This window comes from Mesoplodon mirus (assembly GCF_964341445.2).
Source record: "Mesoplodon mirus genome assembly, chromosome: X".
In the NCBI taxonomy this organism is placed as follows: Eukaryota; Metazoa; Chordata; class Mammalia; order Artiodactyla; family Ziphiidae; genus Mesoplodon; species Mesoplodon mirus.
In genome coordinates this window covers 69032645-69053182 of record NC_138981.1, presented here as the reverse complement: position 1 = coordinate 69053182, position 20538 = coordinate 69032645, and positions in this window count along the sequence as shown.

The following is a 20538-nucleotide window of genomic DNA, read 5'->3' as shown; positions in this document are numbered from 1 at the left end:
CCCTTCTGACCTGCTTATTTCTGCTGAAAAATCAACTGATAACCTTATGGGGGTTCCCTTATATGTTGCTTTCCCTTTTGTGTTTTCAATATTTTTTCTTTGAATTTAATTTTGTTAGTTTGATTAATATGTGTCTTGGTGTGTTTCTTCTGGGGTTTATCCTCTATGGGTCTCTCTGCACTTCCTGGACTTGGTTGGCTATTTCCTTTCACATGTCAGGGAAGTTTTTGACTATAATCTCTTCAAATATTTTCTCATACCCTTTATCTTTTCTTCTTCTGGGACCCCTATAATTCAAATTTTGGTCCATTTATTATTGTCCCAGATGTCTCTTAGACTGTCCTCAATTCTTTTCATCCTTTTTTCTTTATTCTGTTCTGTGGCAGTGATTCCACCATTCTATCATCCAGCTCACTTATTTGTTTTTCTGCCTCAGTTATTCTGCTATTGATTCCTTTTTGTCCATTTTTCATTTCTATTATTTTGTTGTTCATCCCTGTTTGTTTGTTCTTTAGTTCTGCTAGGTCTTTATTAAACATTTGTATGTGCTCAATCCATGCTTCCATTCTATTTCCGTGATTTTGGATCATCTTTATTATCATTACTCTGAATTATTTTTCAGGTAGGTTGCCTATTTCCTCTTCATTTATTTGGTCTCATAGGTTTTTACCTTGCTCCTTCATATGTAATTTTTTTATCATCACATTTTTTTTGACAGGTACGCTGTGTTACTGTCTTACTTTTTGTTTGGCCTGAGGCTTCCAGCACTGAAGTTTGCAGGCAGTTGGGTAGAGCCATGTCATGGTGCTGAGATAAAGATCTCTGGGAGACTTCACTCTGATTAATATTCCCTGGGATCTGAAGTTCTCTGTTAGTCCAGCAGTTTGGGTCCCACGCTCCCACCATGGAAGCTCAGTCCAGACCCCGGGCCTGTGTACCAAGATTCCACAAGCTGTACAGCGTGAGAAAAAAAGAAGCAGAACAATAACAAAGAATAAAATGTAAAGTAAAATGAGAAAAATAAAAAATATATTAGAAAAAATAAAAATCTACATGAAACAGCAACACCAAAGTAAAATAGAACTACAATAGGAAAAACAAAAGGCAGAAAAGGCCTTGGCTGTTGGGGGCAGAGCTTAGGCAGGAGTGAGGCTTACGCAATTGAGGGGTTTAGGCAGTGGTGGATCCTAGGCTCAGGACCCATGCAGCTGGAGGGGGCCTTGGAGTCCAGAGGTTTAGGCTCAGGACCCCAGCATGCTTGCCAGGACCCAAGTGGGCCAGAGAAATGCTGGCTGCTTTCCCTTCTCATCCTCTAATCCCCCAAGGACCTCTTCTTTCCCCCACTGATCTCTTCACCATGAGTGGGTCCCTTCCGAGCTTGGGAACCCCTACCCTCTCCCAGCCGCCTCTCAGAGTACCAATCCCATCTTGCCTCTACTTTCCCCCCCTCCCTCCCTTCCATCCCCCCAGACCCCACATAGCTACAGGGGGCCTCGGAGGGGGAAAGATATGGCCTTGGACCTCAGCGTCTTCCTGGGCTTGAGTGGGTGGGGGAAATGCTGGTTGTGTTCCCTGCCTATCCTCCTATCACCCTTTGGTCTTGTCCCTTCCCCATTGATCCCTTCATGTTGAGTGGACCCCTCCAGGTGGGAGAACCCCTCCTCTCTTCTGGCCACCCCTCAAGGGTGCCAGTCCTGTACCACCTCCACTTATCTTCCCCCCTCACTCTCCCTAGCGTCCTACCTGGTCACTCAGAAGTTCCTCCCATCCTCGTTGGTGTCGGAGGTCCCCCACAAATGCCTCGTAGATGCCCTACATGTGAAGAGATGCTAACTTTGTGTCTTCATACTCTGCCATCTTGACTTTGCCCCCTTTATATCTTCTTGATGGATTAATTCTTTTATCATTATAGAATGTACTTATTAGTCTCTTCTTACAGTCTTTGTTTTAAAGCTGATACAAGTATTTCCACCCTAACTTTCTTTTCATCTTCATTTGCATGGAATACCTTTTGCCATCCTTTCACTTTCAGTCTGTGTGTTTCTTTAGATCTGTAGTGAGTCTCTTGTAGGCAGCATATATACGGATCTTGTTTTTTGTTTCAGTCATTTAGCCACCCTATGCCTTTTGATTGGACCATTTAATCCACTAACATTTAAAGTAATGCCTGTTATGTATGTCCTTATTGCCATTTTGTTCATTGTTTTCAGGCAGTTTTGTAGTTCTTTTCTGTTCATTTTTTTTCATCTTTTTCTCTCTTCCCTTGTGATTTGAGGATCATCTTTAGTGTTGTGTTTGGATTCCTTTCTCTTTATTTTCTGTGTATAACTATTATAGGTTTTCGGGTTTTGGTCTCCATATATATATGATATGTATATATCATTAAGTTGATAATATTTAAGGTAAAACTCATTCTAACAACCCTGCATTTTTACACCCTCCCTCACGTTTAATGTTTTTGATATCATATTTTACATATTTTTGTTCTGTATATCCATTAACTACTTATTGTGGACATAGATGATTTTACTACCTTTGTCCTTTAATCATTTTACTATGTTTATAAGTGGTTGACCTACTACCTTTACTGTAAATTTGCCTTTACCAATGAGATTTTTTCATTTGTAATTGTCATACTTCTAGTTTTGGTCTTCTTTCAGCTTAGAAAAATCCTGTTAACATTTCTTTATATTAAGCTATTTATTGATGCTGAACTCTTTTAGCTTTTGCCTATATGTAAAACTCTTTATCTCTCCTTCAAAATTAAACGATAGTCTTACTGGGTACAGTATTCTTGGTTGTAGGTTTTCTCATTTCATCACATTTAATATACTGTGCCACTACCTTCTGGCCTGCAATGCTTCTTGTGAAAGTTCAGCTGATAATTTTATGGGACTTCCCTTGTTTGTAACTAGTTGCTTTTCTCTTCCTCCTTTAAAGATTATTTTTTTTAATCTTCAAATTTGGACATTTTACTTATGTCTTGGTTTGGACTTCTTTGGGTTTATTTTCTTTGGGGATCTGCTTACTGAACATGAATTTCTGTTTCCTTTCCCAGGTTTTGGAAGTTTTTAGCTATTATTTCTTCACATAAGTTTTCTTCCTTTCTCTCTCTCCCTCTCTCTCTCTTTCTCTCTCTTTTTTCCTTTGAGGACCCCTATAATGAAAATGTTAGTAAACTTGATGTCATTTCAAAAGTTTCTGAAACTATGCTAATTAGTACTATTATTTTTCTTTTTTTCTCTTCAACTTGGGTGATTTCCACAACTCTGTCTTCCAGTTCGCTGACCTTTCTTCTGTATTATCTAATTTACAGTTGATTACTTCTAGTATTTTTTTATTTGTTACTGTATTCTTCAATTTTGTTTACTTCTTCTTTAATATTTTATAACACTTTGTCAAATTTGTCACTTTTTATCCATTGTTCTCCTGAGTTTTTGAGCATCATAAGTCATTACCTTGAGCTTCTTATTGGGTAGATTGCTTATCTCCATTTTTTAAGTTATTTCTCTAGATTTTGTCTTTTTTTTTTTTTTTGGAATATGTTCCTCTGTGTCCTAATTTTGCCTGATTCTTTGCATGTATTTCCATGTATTGAGTAGGTCAGTTACCTTTCCCAATCTGCAGAACTGGCCTTCTGTAGGAGACATCTTAGAGATTCAGCATCACACTCCCCTCTGATAACTAGAGCTATAAGCTCTGATGATGCTCTCTATGTGTACTGTGTGGGTCCTTCTGTTGCTGTGGGACCAACTACTCTGGGTGTACTGGGGTGTGGAGGTTGGCCTTTGGCAATTTTGATGCCAGGACCTGCCTTTTATGGTGTTTGCCAGTCCATTGGTGGGCAAGATTGGGCCCTAGCATAGCTGGTTGCATGGCACAGGGGATTCTGGTGCTGGTACTAGCACTCTGGTGGGCAGGTAAGCTCAGAACACAAAGAGGTTTGTAGGAGGACACCAAAATGGTGCTTGCCAGCACCAGTGTCTTTGGGATAGAACAAGCTCCGAAAAATGGCCACCACCACTGTCTGTTTCCAAGGGGAGTCCCAGTTGCCTCCTGCATGTCTGGGAGGCTATCCAAGATCAGCTAGTTGTTCTGATCCAGGCTCCTTTCAAATTAATGCTTCTGCACTGGGATTTAGAGTTTATGGGATTTTGCATGTGCCATTTAAATGCAGAGTCTCTTTTTTCTACAGCCCTCTTGATCTCCCATACACCAGCCCCTCTTAGTGTCAAAGCCAGACATCCTGGGGGTTCTTATTTATGAGGAATGATCCTGGGACTGAGGAGTCTGATGTTGGGCTCCAATCCCTCACTCCTTGGGGAGAATCTCTGTGATCATGATTATCTTCCCTTTTGTGGGTCAACTACCCAGGGGTCTGGGTCTTGAGTATACCACATCTCCACCCCTCCTACCTGTTTCATTGTGGTTCCTTCTTTATATTTTTAGTTGTGGAAAATCATTTCTTCAGGTTGTTCTAATACATAGTTACTGCATAAATAGTTGTAATTTTGGGGTGCCTATGGGAGGAGCTGAGCTCAGGATCTTCCTACTCTGCCACCTTGGCCAGTCATCTACAATAATTTGGATATATTCATTCCTTAATTTTCAATTTCTAAAATTTCCCTGAGCCAATCCAACATATTATTATTATTATTATTTTTGCAATCCTAGTTTTTCTGGTTTTAATCTCCTTGCTTTTCTCTCTTATTCTTGAACACTGCCAGTTTGTTTTTATTTTACTTTCGTTTTCTGATACTCTTTTTAAATCCCTTTAGGGATACTATGTTTTCTATCTATATCTATATCTATATCTATATCTATAGATATATATAGATATAGATATAGATAGATAGATAGATAGATAGGCAGATAGATATAGATATAGATAATATAGATAGATAACATATATTTGAGACTGTAAACAATTCTTTGTTAATATTCTTGCGTGTTCTTGGGGAAGTTCTCTTACACTGCATGTTCTTCTTATGTTTTTTATTGTCTTATGTTTTCTTCCTCCTTTACTTTTGCTCATTGTGTGAAAATATTCTTTAACTTCTTTTTCCTACCCATACCTTTAAATTCAATTACTAGAATAAAAAATAATGTATATATCACTTTCAGGATGCTGACATCTAAGTTGGGAAACTTTTATATTTTTCCTTAGAAGTCCAAGAAAGCATGTTTCTTGATGAGAGCAACTGGGTCAATGTTTTTGCTCATCATTGTATTCTTAGCCCCTATCATACTGCCTAGTGTAAAATAGATACTCAATACATGTTTTCAAATGAATAAATAAGTGACAATGTCAGTGCTCAGCATGCTATTTTAGATATCTCAACATTTTTTAGGTAATTTGTAATGTATGATTTGAGCTTTTACCAAATTTCCTATTTCAATAAGAGTAGTTTTTTTCAAATTATTAATTGAGTTTCAAAAGAGAAAAATGTAAAAATGCCTTTACTCCTCCATCTTTATCCAAAAGTTTCACCCATCTTTTAATGACAAGAAGTTATCATTCTTTAGGTACTACTGTACATAAATTATCACTTTTCGTATTTACAGCAACTCTATCAGCTTGATATTATTATTGGGGAGACTAAGACTAAAGGAGGCTAAGCAACTTGCTAAATGTTGCAGTATTAGCAGACAGAAGCCAGAATTCAAACCCACAATGACTTGTTTCCTACCTTTAAGTTGTACATTTAGGTTAACTAAGCAGTAACTTTGCTGCCTCTTTCATTCAACTACATGGAAGATGATCTGAAGAATAGAGATATGAGAATTGTACTCATCTTTTGCTCTAGGAACTTATATTCTGGTTGAAGAGATCAGCAGCTATGTCAAGAATAAACTCAGCTACAAAACAGTAGATGCCAAATTATGTAAGAAAAGATAAGTACTATGTGAATTCTTCATAGTGAGGACAATCACTTCCAACTGAATTAGTCAAGAAAGGTCTCATAAAGAGGTAGGATGCTGAAACTAAATCTTATTTGCAAAGCAAGTACTGGGGTCCAGCACAATAAACTTGGCCACCTTAAAGTCCTTTGAAACCACTTGGAGAATATAGCTCTTTTGTTTTTTGGTTGGGGCTAGGAATCATGGGATAAAATGTGTAAATTTCATATGCCTTCCTTCAAGAAATGTGTATGTGTGTGTGTATGTAAAATGTTGCTTCATTTATACTAAAATGATATTTTGTATGATTATGACATGAAGGAAATGATAGTTGAATGTCAGCAGAAATTGCCAGTACAAATGTAATAGAAGCTTGTATCTCTTGCATGCCCTGAGTGATTTTCTTCCCCTCCACTTATAATGTGGCATGTAAGGTCTCCTGAGTGTTTGGATCTTGAAGCTTTAAGATTTTATTTTCCTCAGAATATAAACTTTGATCACATAATACAGTAGAATACTCCACTCTCAGTAGGAAAGGAATGTGATATCATAAAATGTTGTGTGAATTAATTTGTCTTCTAATTTTAGTCATATAATATGGACTATTTGGTGATCTCAAATGACCTTAGGTTATTAATATCATGAAGGCTTGGCTTTCTAATCTGTGCATTAAAAAGAATAATAACTACCTCTCAGTGTCATTACCAATGAGATAATTTACAGGACAATGTTTAGCATTATGCTTAGGTCATAGGTATTCAATAAATGTCAGTTTCCTTTCCTTGTGCTTCTTCCATCTCTTTTGTATCATTTTTTTCTTCTTTTTTATACTTAACTGTTTTCATTGTGTCAAAATATATATAACATATTTTTTATTATAACCATTTTTAAGTGTATAATTCAGTAGCAGTAAATACATTTCTCAGTGTTGTGTAACCATCACAGTCTTCTATATCTGAATCTTTTTATCACTGACAATAAAAACTCCTTAACAATAAAACAATAATTTTCCCTTCCCACATCCTCCCAGGCCCTGGAAAACTCTATTTTACTTTCTGATTCTATGAATTTGTCATTTTAGATACTTTATATAAGTGGGTTAACACAATATGCATCTTTCTGGTAAAACCTATTTAACAGAGCATATTTTCAAGGTCTATTCATATTGTACCACATATCAAAATTTCAGTCTATTTTAAGACTGAATAATATTCCATTTTATGTATATACCACATTTTGTTCAGTCACTTATCTTTTGATGAATTCTTGGGTTGTTTATACCTTTCCATTATTGTGAATAATGCTTCTATCATGAACAAAGGTGGATAAGTACTTGTTTGAGTACCTGCTTTTAATTATTTTGAATTTGTATAGCTAGGAGTAGACTATTGCTGGGTCATATGGTAGTTTTATGTTTAACATAAGCTAAAACTGTCAAACTGTTTTCTACAGTGTCTGCACCATTTTCCATTTTCTCTAGCAGTACACAAAGTTTCCAAATTCTCCACATCCTCATCAACGCTCATTTTCTGCTTTTTCTTTCTCTCTTTTTTAAATTATAGGCATCCTAGTAGATGTGAAGTGGTTTTTGTTTGCATTGTGGTTTTTGTTTGCATTCCCCAATGACTAATGGTGTTGAACATCTTTTCATACCTTTGTTAGCTGTTTTTATATTGTCTTTGAAGAAATATTTATTCAAATCCTTTGCACATTTTTGAACTTTCCTTGTTGTTGTTGATATTTTAGGGGTTTTAAACATATTTGGAATATTAATCCTTCATCAAATATATATTTGAAAATATTTTCTCATATTGTGTACATTGTAGTTACTCTTTCCTGATAGTATTCTTTGATGCACTAAAGTTTGCAATTAATAAATCCTAATGTATCTATTTTTTCTGTGCTTTATTTGGCATATCCATGAAATCATTGCCAAATTCAATAACATGAATTTTTTCCCCAATATTTTCTTCTAGGAGTTATGTAGTTTTATCTCTTAAGTTTAAGTCTTTGACCATAAGTTGAGTTAATTTTTACATATGGTGTAAGAGTTCAACTTTATTCTTTTGCATCTTTATATCCATTTCTTTCCCAGCACCATTAGGTAAAAAGGGTGCTCTTTCCCTATTTTTTGGCCTTCGTACCATTTTGAAAATAAATTGACTATATATGTTAGGGTTTGTTTCTTGGCTTTCTATCTTATCTATTTATCTATGTTTGTCCTTATGTAAGTACCATAAAGTTTAAATTACTGTAGGCTTGCCATAAGCTTTAAAATTTGAAAGTGTGTTTTTCTTTCTTTTTTTTTTTCAAGATTATTTTGATATTCAGAGCCCTTTGTAATTCCATAAGAATTAGATGAGTAGATTTTCCATTTCTGAGGAAAACACTGTTGGAATTTTGATAGGAATTATACTAAATCTCTAGTTTACTTTGAGTAGTATTGTCATCATAATAACATTATCTTCTAAACCATGTACATGAGATACCTTCCCAGTTATTTCAGTTTTCTTTAATTTGTTTTAACAGTGTTTTGTACTTTGCAACATACAAGACATTCACCTCCTTGGTTAGATTTATTTCTAATACTTTTTGATGCTATTGTAAATAGAATTGCTTTCTTAATTTCATTTTTGGATTGTTCATTGCTGGTGTATAGAAACACAACTGTATTTTTGTGTTGTTGTATACTGAAACTGCTGAATTTATTCATTAGCTTTAGTAGCTTTTGTGTGGATTTGTTGGGATTTTCTACATATAGGATAATGCCATATTCAGATAGAGATAGTTTTAAATCTTCCCTTCAATTTGGATACCTTTTATTTATTTTTCCTGTCCCAAAGCTCTAGCTAGAATTCCAGGAAAATGTCAAACAGCAGTATGAAATGTGAGCACCCTTGTCTTGTTTCTGATGTTGGAGGAAAACTTTCAGTCTTCACAATTGATCTTAATTTCAACTGTGGGTTTCTTATTAATACTACTTTTTCATGTTGAGGGGATTTCTCACTGTTGTTAATTTTCTGAGGGTTTTTACCATAAAACAGATTTAGATTTTATCAAGTACATTATTTTCCATCAACTGGGATAACCATGTGCATGTTTTTTGTTCTATTAATGTGACATATTACACTGATTTTTTTCTTTATGTTTACTTACCCTTGCACTCTTGGGATAAATCCCATTTGGTCATGGTAAATAAGATTTGTAATACTCTGTCGATTCTATTTGCTAATATTTTGTTGAGAGTTTTGAACCCATGTTTATAAAGGATATTGGCATGCAATTTTCTTTTCTTGAGGTTTCTTTATGTTACTTTATTATCAGTGTAATGCTGGCCTCATGAAATGAGTAAGGAAGCATTCCATTGTATTCAATATTTAGCAAAAGTTGAAAAGGATTACTACTGATTATTTGTGTTTGTTAGAATTCACTGGAGAGGCCATATTATCCAAGACTTTACATGTTTGGCATGTTTTTGTTTACTAACTTATATATATATATATATATATATATATATATATATATATATATATATATATTAAACTTGCTATTGTTTTGTTGAGATTTTCTGTTTCTTCTTGAGTCAGTTCAGGTAGTTTGTGTGTTTCAAGGAATTTGTTCACTTCTAGATTATATAATAAGTTACTGTACAACTGTCCATACTATTCTCTTTTATCCCTCTTATCTTTATAAGATTGATAATGGTAATATGCCCAGTTTTATTTCTGATTTTAGTTATTTCCTCCTCTAATTTTTCTGTGTTAATCTAAAGTTTTCTTAATTTTCGTGATTGTTTTAAAGAACCAACTTTTGGGTTTACTTATCTTATCTATTGTGTTTCTATTCCTTATTTCTTTATATCTTATATAATATTTATTATTTTCCCTTTCAGCAAGCTTTGGATATAGCTTACTCTTCTATTCCAAGTTTCTTAACGTGTAAAGCTTATCTATTGATTTCAGATTTTTCTTTCTTTAATAGGCATTTCAGCCAACTGTTTCCTTCTGAGCACTGCTTTTTATGCACTGCATATGTTTTGGTAGGTTTTGTTTTTATATTTTTTAATTAATTTATTTTTTATTGAAGTATAGCTGATTTACAATATTGTGTTAGTTTCAAGTGTACAGCATGTGATTCAGTTATACATACATATATATCTTTTTTTTTCAGTTTCTTTCATCCTATATATTATTATATAATATGGAGTATAGTTCCTGGTGCTATAAAATAGGTCCATGTTTTTTATCTATTTTAAATATTGTAGTGTATATATGTTAATCCCAAACTTCTAATTTATCCTTCCTCCCACTTTCCACTTTGGTAACAATAAGTTGGGTTCTATGTCTGTAGGTCTATTTCTGTTTGCATATAAATTCATTTCTATCATTTTTTTTTTGATTCCATACATAAGTGAAATCATATATTTGTCTTTCTCTGTCTCACTCACTTCACTTAGTATGATAAACTCTCAGTCCAAACATGTTGCTGCAAATGACATTATCTCTTTCTATTTTTTTATGGCTGAGTAATATCCTATAGTCTATATATACAATATCTTCTTTACCCATTAATCTGTTGGTAGATATTTAGATTGCTTCCCTGTCTGGGCTATTGTAAATAGTGCTGCAATGAATATTGGGTTGTGTATACATTTTCAAATTATGTTTTTCTCCAGATATATGGCCAGGAGTGGGATTGCAGGATCATATGGTAAATCTATTTTTAGTTCTTATTAAGAAACTTCCATACTGTTCTCCATAGTGACTGCAACAATTTACATTCCCACCAACATTGTAGAAGGTTTCTCTTTTCTCCACAAGCTCTCCAGCATTAATTATTTGTAGATTTTTTGATGATGGCTATTCTGACTAGTGTGAGGTGATACCTCATCCTAGCTTTGATTTTCAATCTTCTAATAATTTGTGATGCTAAGCATTTTTCATGTGTCTTTTTGGCATCTGTATGCCTTCTTTGGATAAATGTCTATTTAGATCTTCTGCCCATTTTTTTTTTGTATTGAGGCATATGAGCTGTTTGTATATTTTGTAGATTAATCCCTTGTCGTTTGGAACATTTGCAAATATTTTCTCCCATTCTGTAGGTTTCATTTTCCTTTTTTTATGGTTTCCTTTTCTGTGCAAAAGCTTTTAAATTTAACTAGGTCCCAATTGTTTATTTTGCTTTTTATTTCCATTACTCTAGAAGATGGATCCAAAAAGATATTGCTGCTATTTATGTAAAAGTGTGTTTTGCCTAAGTTTTCCTCTAGGTGTTTTATATTCTCCAGTCTTACATTTAGGCCTTTAATCTATTTTGTGCTTATTTTTGTATATGGTGTTAGAGAATGTTCTAATTTCATTCTTTTACATGTAGCTGTCAGGTTTTCCCAGCACCACTTATTGAAGATAATGTCTTTTCTCTATTGTGTATTTCTACCTCTTTTGTCACAGATTAAATAATCATAGGTTGGTAGGCTTATTTCTCTCCTGTTTCATTGATCTATATTTTTGTTTTTGTGCCAATATCACACTGTTTCGATTACTGTAGACTTGTATTATGTTCTGAAGTCAGGGTGCCCTTTTCCTCCCATTCTGTTTTTCTTTCTCAAGATTGCTTTACTATTCAGGGTATTTTTTGTGTTTCCATACAAATTGTAAAAGTTTTGTTCTTGTTCTATAAAAAATGCTATTGTTAATTTGATAGGGATTACATTGAATCTGTAGATTGCCTTGGGTAATATATTTGCTTTGACAATATTGATTCTCCCAATCCAAGAACACAGTATATCTTTCAGTCTGTTTGTGTTGTCTTTGATTAGTTTCATCAGTGTATAATAGTTTTCAGAGTATAGGTCTGTTGCCTCCTTGAGTCAGTTTATTCCTAGGTATTTCAATAGTTTTGATGCGATGGTAAATGGGATTGTTTCCTTAATTTATCTTTCTGATGTTTCATTGTTAGTGTATAGAAACACAATGGATTTCTGTGTATTAATTTTGTATCATGAGACTTTACTGAATTCATTGATGACCTCTGGTAGTTTTCTGGTAGAGTCTTTAGGATTTTCTTTTTTTTTGTTTGTTTTTAATTATTGCAGTATAGTTTATTTACAATGTTGTATTAGTGTCTGCTATACAGCAAAGTGAATCAGTTTTACATATACATGTATCCACTCTTTTTTTAGATTCCTTTGCCATATAGCTCACTGCAGACTATTGAGTAGAGTGTCCTGTACTATACAGTAGGTTATTATTAGTTATCTGTTTTATATGGAGTAGTGTGTATATTTCAATCCCAATCTCCCAACCTATCCCCCCCCATTTCCCCCTGGTAACCATAAGATTGTTTCCTATATCTGTAACCGTATTTCTGTTTTGTAAATAAGTTCATTTGTACCATTTCTCTTTTTAGATTCCTCATAAAAATGATATCATTTGATATTTGTCCCTCTTTATCTGACTTACTTCACTGAGTATGACAATCTTGAGGTTCATTCATGTTACTGTAAATGACATTATTACATTCATTTTAATGGCCAAGTAATATTCTACTGCATATATGTACCATATTTCCTTGATCTACTCCTCTGTTGATGGACATTTAGGTTGCTTCCATGTCCTGGCTATTGTAAATAGTGCTGCTATGAACATTCAAGTGCATGTATTTTTTTGAATTATGGTTTTCTCCAGGTATATGCCCAGGAGTGGGATTGCTGTATCATATGTAGCTCTATTTTTAGTTTTTTAAGGAACCTCCAAACTGTTCTCCATAGTGGCTGTACCAATTTACATGCCGACCAACAGTGCAAGGGTGTTCCCTTTACTTCACATGCTCTTGAGCATTTATTTTTGTAGATTTTTTGATAATGGCCATTCTGACTGATGTGAAGTGATACCTCATTGAAGTTTGGCTTGCATTTCTCTGATAGTTAGTGATGTTGAGAACATTTTCATGTGCCTTTTGCCTATTTGAATGTCTTCTTTGGAGAAATCTCTCAATGTCTATCTTCCATGATAGATACATTTACATTTTTGATTGGCTTTTGTTGTTGTTATTGAGCTGCAAGAGCTGTTTGAATATTTTGGAGATTAATCCCTTGTTGTTCAATTTGTTTGCAAATATTTTCTCCCATTCTGTGGGTTGTCTTTTCATTTTGTTTATGGTTTCCTTTGTTGTGCAAAAGTGTTTTAGTTTAATTAGGTACCATTTGTTTATTTGTGTTTTTATTTTTATTACTCTAGGAGCTGGGTGAAAAAAGATCTTGCTGCTATTTATGTTAGAAAGTGTCCTGCCTATATTTTCCTCTCAGAGTTTTATAGTATCTGGCCTTACATTTAGGTCTTCAATCCATTTTGAATTTATTTTTGTGTATGGTGTTAGGGAGTGTCTTAATATCTTTCTTCTACATGAAGCTGTCCAGTTTTCCCAGTACCATTTATTGTAGAGACTGTATATCCTCCATTGTATATTCTTGCCTCCTTTGTCATTGATTAGTGCACCATAGGTGCATGGGTTTATCTCTGGGCTTTCTATCCTGTTCCAATGATCAATATTTCTGTTTTTGTGCCAGTACCATACTGTTTTGATTAATGTAGCTGTGTAGTATAGGGTGAAGACACGGAGACTGATTCCTCCAGGTCCGTTCTTCTTTCTCAAGATTGCTTGTGTTATTCAGGATCTTTTCTGTTTCCATACAAATTGTAAGAATTTTTTTATAAATCTGTGGAAAATGCCATTGGTAATTTGATAGGGATTGGATTGAATCTCTAGATTGCTTTGGGTAGTATAGTAATTTTGATAATATTGATTCTTCCAATCCAAGAACATGGTATATCTCTCCATCTGTTTGTGTCATCTTTGAGTTCTTTCAACATATAGTTTTCTGAGTACAGGTTTTTTTGCTTCCTTAGGTAGGTTTATTCCTTTGTATCCTAGGTATTTTATTCTCTTTGATGCAATGCTAAATGGGATTGCTTCCTTTATTTATATTTCTTATTTTTCATTGTTAGTGTATTGGAATGTGAGAAATTTCTGTGTATTAATTTTGCACCCTGCAAATTTACCAAATTCATTGGTTTGCTCTAGTGTTTTTCTGGTAGTATCTTTTGGATTTTCTATATATAGTATTATGTCATCTGCACACAGTGACAGTTTTACTTCTTCTCCAACCTGGATTCCTTTTATTTATTTTTCTTCTCTGATTACTTTGGCTAGGACTTCCAAAACTATGTTGAATAAAAGTGGCAAGAGTGGACATCCTTGTTTTGTTCTTGATCTTAGAGGAAATTCTTTCAGTTTTTCACCATTGAGAATGATGTTAGCTGTGAGTTTGTCATATGTGACATTTATTATGTTGAGATATGTTCCCTCTATGCCAACTTTCTGGAGAGTTTTTATCATAAATTTATGTTGGCTTTTATCAAAAGCTTTTTCTGCATCTATTGAGATGATCATGTTTTTTTTTATTTTTCAATTTGTTAATGTGTCGTATTACTCTGAATAATTGATATTGAAAAATCCTTTTATCCCTGGGATAAATCCCACTTTTATCATGGTGTATGATCCTTTTAATGTATTGATGGATTCAGATTGCTGATGCTTTTTTGAGGGTTTTGGGGTCTATATTCATTAGAGATATTGGCCTGCAATTTTCTTTTTGTCTATTTTTTTTTTTTTTTTGGTTTCTTTGTCTGGTTTTGTTATAAAGATGATTGTGTCATCATAAAGTGAGTTTGTAAGTGTTCTTCCTCTGGCAATTTCTGGAGTAGTTTCAGAAGATTAGGTGTTATCTCTTGTCTAAATATTTGGTAGAAGTTGCCTGTGAAGCCATCTTGTCCTGGATTTTTTTTTTGTTGGGAGCATTTATTTACAGTTTTATTTTCAGTATTTGTGATTTGTCTGCTCATAGTTTCTATTTCTTCCTGCTTCAGTCTTGGGAGATTGTACCTTTCTAAGAATTTGTCCATTTCTTCTATGTTGTCCATTTTATTTGCATATAGTTGCTTGTAGTAGTCTCTTATGGCCCTTTGTATTTCTGTGGGGTTGGCTGTAACTTCTGCTTTATCTTTCCTAATTTTACTGATTTTAGCTCTCTCTCTTTTTTTCTTGATGAGTCTGTTTAAAGGTTTATCAATTTTGTTTATCTTTCAAATAAACAGCTTTTAGTTTCATTGATCTATTTTAATTATTTTCTTAGTCTCTATTTCATTTATTTCTGCTCTAATCTTTCTCATTTCTTTTCTTCTTCTAACTTTGTGCTTTACTTTTCTTTCTCTGGTTGCTCTAGAGGTAAGTTTAGGTTCTGTGTCTTGTTTTCATATTTTTAATTTCTGGGAATTTTCTAATTTACTTAGTGACATTATTTGACCTATTTGCTCTTGAAGAGTATGTGTTTTATTGTTTGTTTGTTCATTTTCATTTATTTGTAAATTTTCCAATTTTCCGCCTGTTATTCTTTTCTAACTTTACCCCGTTGTGGTAAAAGATGATGATTTTTATGAGACTTATTTTTTCAAATATATTGTGGGTTATTTTATGGTCAAATAATGATTTATCCTGGAGAATACTCTATATATCTTTCCAAAGAATGTATGTTGCTCTGTTGTTGAAGTGTTCTTTACATATGTGTTAGTTCTAATTGGTTTAGTTTATTGATTAAGTTATTTATTTCCTTACTCATCTTATGTCTCATTAATGCTATGGAAAGTGAGGTATTGAAGTTTCCCACTATTATTGAATTATAGTCTATTGCTTCTTTAATTCTGTCAACTCTTCTTTATATATTTTGATGGTCTTTCATTACACATGTAAATATTTACAATTGTTATATGTTCTTCGGGTATTGAGATGTTTATCAAAATATAATTTCCATATTTTTCTCTTGTAACAATTTTTGACTCACATTATATTTTATCTGATATTACCTAGCCACCCAATGTATGTTTTGTTTACTATTTTCATGGAATATCTTTTTACATCCTTTTATTTTCAACCTATGTGTGCCTTTGGATCTAAAGTGACTCTCTTATAGCACTGTATTGTTGAATCAAGTATTTTTTAATGCATTCTGTCAATCGTTTTTTAATCCATATTTATTTGAAGAAATTAATGATAAGCTGGTTGCCACATTACTATTTGTTCTCTATACGTTTTAGATTATTTTGTCTCTCCTTTCCTCCATTACTATCTTATTTTCTGTGTAGTTGCCCTTTTTTGGTAGTGAAACATTGATTTTCTTCTCATTTCAAATTTACAGGCATTTTATTTGTGGTTACCAAGGAGATTACATTTAACATCCTAATGTTAGACCATGTAATTTGAATTAATACCAACTTAACTTGAAAAGCATATAAAATGTCTCTATACAGCTTCATTTCCCCTTTTTCTTTTGTAGTTGTCACAGATTCTATCTTTATATGTTGTGTATAAATCTTTATTATATTTTTTAAATATTGTTGAAAATGAAAATAAGCCTTGCAAACTAAAATCACAGTAACACTAGCTAACAATTCCCCATGTAAAACCTTTACTAGAGGTATTTCTTTCTTCATGTGCCTTCAATTTACTGTCTAGTGTCCTTCCACTTTAACCTAAAGGACTCCTTTTAACATTTCTTGCAGGATAGGTCTAGTGTAAAAAAAAAAAAAAAACTCCCTCAACATTTTTTAAAATCTGAGAATACCTTTATCTCTCCCTTATTTTTGAAAGGTAGTTTTGTCAGATACAGAATTCTCAAGTGACAGTATTTTTTTCTTCTTTCAACACTTTGAATATATCAACCCACTTGCTTCTTGCCACCAAGGTTTCTGATGAGAAATCAGGTCATAATCTTTAGCATCCTTTCTATGTAATGAGTTACTTCTCTTTTGCTGATTTCAAGAGTCTTTTCTTGTCTTTATTATTTGAAAGTTTGATTATAGTTCTTTATGTGGGTTTGAGTTTATCCTATTTGAAGTTTACTCAGTTTCTTTGATCTGTGAATACATGTATATTAATACATTTAGGAAGTTGTCAACCATAATTTTTCAAGTATTTTTTTTTTAATTATTGAAACATAGTTGATTTACAATATTGTGTTCAGGTGTACAGCAATGTAATTTAGGTATAGATTTTAGATTGTTTTCCATTTAGGTTATTAAAATATATTAATATATATTTCCTGTGCTGTACAGTAAATCCTTGCTTTTTATCTATTTTATGTATAGTAGTTTGTATCTGTTAATTTCATGCTCCTAATTTATCCCTCGCCCTTCTTTGATTCCCCTTTGGTAACCATAATTTTATTTCTATGTTTGCAAGTCTGTTTCTGTTTTGATTATAGATACATTGGTAGTATTTTTTAGATTCTACATATAGGTGATATCATATAATATTTGTCTTTATCTGACTTACTTCACATAGTATAATATTCTGTAGGTCCATCCATTTTGCTGCAAATGACAATATGTCATTTTTTATGCCTGAGTTATATTCCATTGTGTGTGTGTGTGTGTGTGTGAGTGTGTGTGTGTGTGTCACATCTTCATAAACCAGTCATTTGTTGATGGGCACTTGTGTTGTTTCCATGTCTTGGCTATTGTAAATAGTGCTGCTATAAACTTTGGGGTGCACGTATGTTTTCAAATTAGATTTTTCATCTTTCTCAGATAAATGCTCAGGAGTTGGAATGCTGGATGATATGGTAGCTCTATTTTTAGTTTTTTGAGGAACCTCCATGCTGTTTTCCATTTTAGTTATACCAGTTTAATATCACCACCAACCTTTTCCCTACACCCTCTCCAGAATTTATTATTTGTAGACTTTTTGATAATCAATATATTGACTAGTTTGAGATGATACCTCATTGGGGTTTTGATTTGCATTTCTCTAATCTTTAACGATGTTGAGCATCTTTTTTTATATTTGACAGTAAGTCAAGTTTATTTGTTTTCACAGAACATGTCAATAAACCCCATAGTCGCCCTCTAACATCCCACCAACCCCACAGCCACCCCTTGGGCGTAACTTAGAGAAGACTGAAGGCCAAGGACTTTATTTTCAATGGTCCACTGAAGCCTCACACAGTAGACCCATGAGTTGAGATGCTGGAGTACCAATGTTGAGCAGCTTTTCACGTGCCTGTTGAACATCTGTATATCTTCTTTGGAGAAATGTATATTTAGCTGTTCTGCCCATTTATTGATTAGGTGGTTTGTTTTTTGATATTGAGTTGTATGAGCTCTTTGTATATTTTGGATATTAGCCTGTTGTCTGTAGCATCATTTGTAAATATTTTCTCCCATTCCATAAGTTGTCTTTTTTGTTTTATTGATGATTTCCTTTGTTGTGAAAAAGTTTTTAAGTTTGATTACATTCCATTTGTTTATTATTTATTTATTTATTTTTGCCTTGGGAGACTGATCTGGGAAAATATTGCAGCTATACATGTCTAAGACTGTTTTGCCTAAGTTCTCTTCTAGGAGTCTTATGGTATCATGTCCTTATTTATATCTTTAAACTACTTTGAGTTAATTTTTGTATATGGTGTGAGGGATTTTTCTAATTTAATTGATTTACATGTGCCAGCCCATCTTTCCCAACATCACTTGTTGAAGAGACTGTCTTTTCTCCATTGTATATTCTTGACTCCTTTATTAAAGATTAATTGAATGTAGGTGTGTGGGTTTACTTCTGTGTTCTCTATTCTGTTCCATTGGTCTATGTATCTGTTTTGTGCCAATATCATGCTGTTTTGTTTACTGTAACTTAGTAGTATCGTCTGAAGTCTGGGAGGGTTATGCCTCCAGGTTTGTTCTTTTCCCCCAGGATTGCATTGTCCCTTGTGTTTCCATATAAATTTTAGGATTGTTTGTTCCAGTTATGTGGAAAATGTCATGAGTACTTAGATAGGGATACATTAAATATGTAGATTTCTTTGGGTACTATGACCATTTCAACAATATTAATTCTTCCAATCTAAGAGCATGGGGTATCTCTCCATTTCTTTCAATAATCCTCATTGCCTTTTTCAATATTTTATAAATTTCAGCATATAAGTCTTTCACCTTCTTGTTAAGTTCATTCCTAGGTATTTTATTTTTATCTACTCCATTTTAAATAGGACTTTTTAAACTTTCTCTCTCTGATAGTTCATTTTAGTGTAACAACATTCAACATATTTCTATATATTAATTGTATCCTGCTACCTTGACAAATTCATTTATTAGTTCTAAGAGTTTTTATGTGAAGTCTTTAGAGTTCTCTATAAGGAGTATTATGTCATCTGCAAATAAGGAAAGTTTTACCTCTTCCCTTCCAATTTGGATAACATTCATCTATTTTTCTTGCCTCATTGCTGTGGCTAGACCTTCAAATACCATGTTGAATAGAAGTGGTGAGGGTTGTCATCCTTGTCTTGTTCTTGAAATTATTGGGAATGTTTCAGGTTTTCACCACTGAGTATTCTGTTGGCAATGGGTTTGTAGTAAATGGCTTTTATAATGTTGAGATATGTTCCTTCTATACCCACTTTGGTGAGAATTTTTTCATGAATGCATACTGAATTTTGTCAAATGATTTTTCTCCCTCTATTGAGATGATCATATTGTCATGTGGTCTTTTGTTGTTGTTGTTATTACCATGATGTATCATACTGATATATTTGTATATGCTCAACCATCCTCATGAACCTGGAATAAATCCAACTTGACCATGGTGTATGATCCTTTTTAGGTTATTGTTGGATTTTGTTTGCTAATATTTTGCATCTCTATTCATTAAAGATATTGACCTGTATATATATATATATATATATATATATATATATATATATATATATATATATATATATATATATTAGTCTTTGGTTTGTGTATCCTTGTGATTGTGGCTTCATAGAATGAATATGGAAGTGTTCCATCTTCTTCAATCTTTTGGAATATTTTTAGAAGGATAAGTAAAAGTTCTGCATATGTTTGGTAGAATTCCCCAGTAAGGCCATCCAGTCCTGAACTTTGGTTTGCGGGAAGTTTTTATTTGTTTATTTTTGTTTTTTTTACAGATTCTATTTCACTTCTAGCAATAGGTCTGTTCAAATTATATGTTTCTTCTTGACTCAGGTTTAGCAGACTGTATGTTTCTAAAAACGTGTCTATATCTACTAGGTTGTCGAATTTGTAGTCATATAAGAGTTCTTAGTATACACTTGTAATTTTTTATATTTTGGTGATATCAGTTGTTATTTATCCTCTTTCATTTCTTATTTCGTTCATTTGTGTCTTGTCTATTTTCTTGTTGATGAAACTGGCTAGAGTCTTGTTGATTTTATTTAAATTTTCAAAATAAAACAGCCATGATTTTTGATCATTTTTAATTTTAGTCTCTATTTCATTTATTTCCTTGTTGATCTTTTTTTTTCCTTCCTTCTGCTGACTTTCCATTTTGTTTGTTCTTATTTTTCTAATTCTTTTAGGTGGTATGTTCGTTTGTTTATTTGAGGTTTTTCTTGTTTCTTGAAGAAGACCTGTATGATATGAACTTCCTTCTTATGTAGATTTTATGTGGTTGTATTTTTTATTGTATTTCCAGAGGTATTTTCTTATTTCCCCTTTGATTTCATTATTGATCTGTTAGTTTTTTAGTATTCTGGGTTTTTTTAGCCTC